This window comes from Elgaria multicarinata, chromosome 21, assembly GCF_023053635.1.
Source record: "Elgaria multicarinata webbii isolate HBS135686 ecotype San Diego chromosome 21, rElgMul1.1.pri, whole genome shotgun sequence".
Taxonomy (NCBI): Eukaryota; Metazoa; Chordata; class Lepidosauria; order Squamata; family Anguidae; genus Elgaria; species Elgaria multicarinata.
In genome coordinates, this window is record NC_086191.1 from 11,965,893 (window position 1) to 11,968,919 (window position 3,027).

Below are 3,027 nucleotides of genomic sequence, written 5' to 3' on the forward strand. Positions count from 1 at the left end.
TTGCTCCTCAGAAAGCTGTTGGGCAGTGCTTAATTTATTTTAAACAAAGAACTGCTGATGGCCCTGAATTCTAAATGTGTGAGAACTGGCTGCACTTACTCAGCGGTGTGCAAAGTGCTCTTTGTACATGCTCAGAGGCTCTTTCCTTTAGCAGATAGAATGGGGGCTGTCACTGAGACCTAGCAGCTTGCACAAGCAACTTAGTAAACTGCTGGAAAAAAGAGCCAAGCAGGAGCGATCAGGGGACAGCATGCTTCCTCGGAGAGAAAAAAGAACCCACATTTCTCTGGAATTCATGCTTAATGTTGGGGGTTAATTGCCACGCAGGGGACAATTTTCAAGGAGGGATTGCTGGTTAACTTTCCTCTTGCCACATCCTGCCACATCCAACCACCCTAAATGTTCCCCCTGCGTGGCAATTAAGATTAGGGGGGCAAAATGTTTCTCTTGGTTTGGGACGATTCAGGTCAGGGTGCAACTTAATTGAAGAATTTAAGTGATTTGAGATGCTTTGCATGAGAAATTAATTGGTTCCTGTAACGTTTAAAGAAATCCTACCGATTCTGTCTAAATGTGCATACAAATTAGCCTATGCAGATGTGTGTCCCATGGGCCTGCCTCTTGTAAATATCCCTGATGGAGCACGTCATCCAGGCAGAGTTTTCGGGGGCCCAGCGCCTCTCGCTTTCAGAAAGCAAGCACTTTCTGCAAACTCAGAAATGAATTAATGCAAAGCAGCCCTGGCTTAAAAGGGAAAGATGACTCCCAGCGAAAGGAATTCAGGGCGGCCGGGTTTCAGAGACAGCAGCTAGGAGAATCCCCCAAAGGCAGAGAGGGCCAGGAGGAGGAGGAGGAGGAGGAGGAGGAGAGAATGAAAAAAAGGAAGGGAGCTCCCTCCGTCTTCTTATTCTGAAGTCTGGGGTGCAGGGGGTGACTTTTGTACGCGTGAAAACGCAGAAGCGTTCATGAAAAAAAAAGGGATTCACGTTTGCTAGCTGTGTTTCTGCGAGAGGAGGGAGAGAAGCGAAAGAACGGAGCAATGCAGTTGTGCACCTGAACAGAAATGTTTCGAGGTCTCAGATGGCCAGATTCTGTTTGCAGGGTTTCAGAAAAATTGAAGAAATTTAACATGTTGCTCCCCGGCTTCAGTAGATGCTTTAGGGTGGATTCCTGCATTGAGCAGGGGGTTGGACTCGATGGCCTTAGAGGCCCCTTCCAACTCTACTATTCTATGATACTGCAAAATGAAATCCAAGAGCCGTGCATATTTGCATAATAGGTACCAAAGGCAGCATTGTTTATCAAGTTTCCTTTTAGAAGAAATGCAGTTAGGAGGGGAAAGGGCTCAGTTGCCAGCGAGATTTCTGATAAGTAATCAAACTGTTATAGCTTGTTCTGCACTTTGGTTTCACAGAGCAGCCTGGTTTTATAGACCTGTTTACTGTATCATTCACACAAGGAGGCACCGTTCTCCACGTCCTCCGCATTAACAGGTTGAAACAAACATATCCCTGGTTTAATTGAAAACAGCAGGAATACTTAGAATATCCTTCTTAAAACTCTTTGATAACCAACGGTCTCCCTTCCCGGAGAAACCCACCCCTGGCTTTAATCTGTCCTGAATTTTCTGCACATCCTGCATAAATCTGAACACTTCTCTCACGATTCCGCTGCCTCGCCTTTTTCTAATCTGAAGTCCCAGACGTCGTAACCCTCTTCCTGGTAAGGGAGCCACTTCAGGTCCTTTGATCGTCCAGCTTTTACCTTTTCAGACTCTACAAATTCCTTTTGTTTAGGTGTGGTGACCTCCTACCTCCACAGGTATTCTCAGAGAGAGCAAAATAATTACTTAGCCGGCTCTTTGTCTCTGCCTTCCCCAACCTGAAGAAAACTGACACGCTGCAGGCACCTGTGCTGACTGCATGCATAAAGCGGCACACAAGAGACACAGCCACACCGATTAAATCAAACAATGTGCATAGTTAAACTATGGAACTCACTACCACAAGATGTAGTGATGGACACCAATTTGGATGGCTTTAAAAGGGGGTTGGATAAATCCCTGGAGAAGGCTATCAATGGCTACTAGCCCTGATGGCTATGTGGTTCCTCCAGTATTTGAGGCAGTAAGCCTGTATGCACCAGTAGCTGGGGAACATGGGTGGGAGGGTGCTGTTGCACCATGTCCTGCTTTGTTGGTCCCTGGCTGATGGCTGGTTGGCCACTGTGTGAACAGAGTGATGGACTAGATAGACCTTTGGTCTGATCCAGCATCAGGGCTCTTCTTAGGTTCTTAAATCATATGCATGTCCTTGTACTGTTCCTGCAGCTGCATTCTTAATAGCAAAATTGCTGGTTTGGATCTTTAAAAAGCCCTTTATGACTTAGGATCAGGACATCCTGTCAAGCGTGTAGCAAGCCTAAAAATTCTGGGGCAGGGGGAACACCAAAAAAGTAGGCAGGGCAGTTCATCTGGTTTGCAGGCCTTTAAAAAACAATATTACAAACTGTTTTTCAGTTATTTGTTGGGGGGGGGGAATTAAGGAGGAAGGGGTGGAGAGTTGTGTGGAAAACTCGGAAAATAAGGCAAGGTTTAATTCTCCTAACCCGCAGTGTGGTGGCCCCAATCTGAATCAGGGATGTGCATTCTTATGCAATGATGATGATGAATCATAGAATAGTAGAGTTGGAAGGGGCCTCTAAGGCCATCAAGTCCAACCCCCTGCTCAATGCAGGAATCCACCCTAAAGCATCCCCGACAGATGGTTGTCCAGCTGCCTCTTGAAGGTCTTGAGTGTAGGAGAGCCCACAACCTCTCCAGAGGAGGAGAAGGTTCTTAGCTGTGTGATTAACCTTAGACACAATGAAAGCCATAAACACTGCTCCAAAATTTTTCAATGGGGAGCGGTATATAAATATTCTAAATCAATCAATAAATAAACGTTGGAGTGGAGAGGGAGAAGCGTTTCCCATCGAAAATAGGTATAAAATAAAGATACAACGGACTGGCAAACAGGGGACATATTT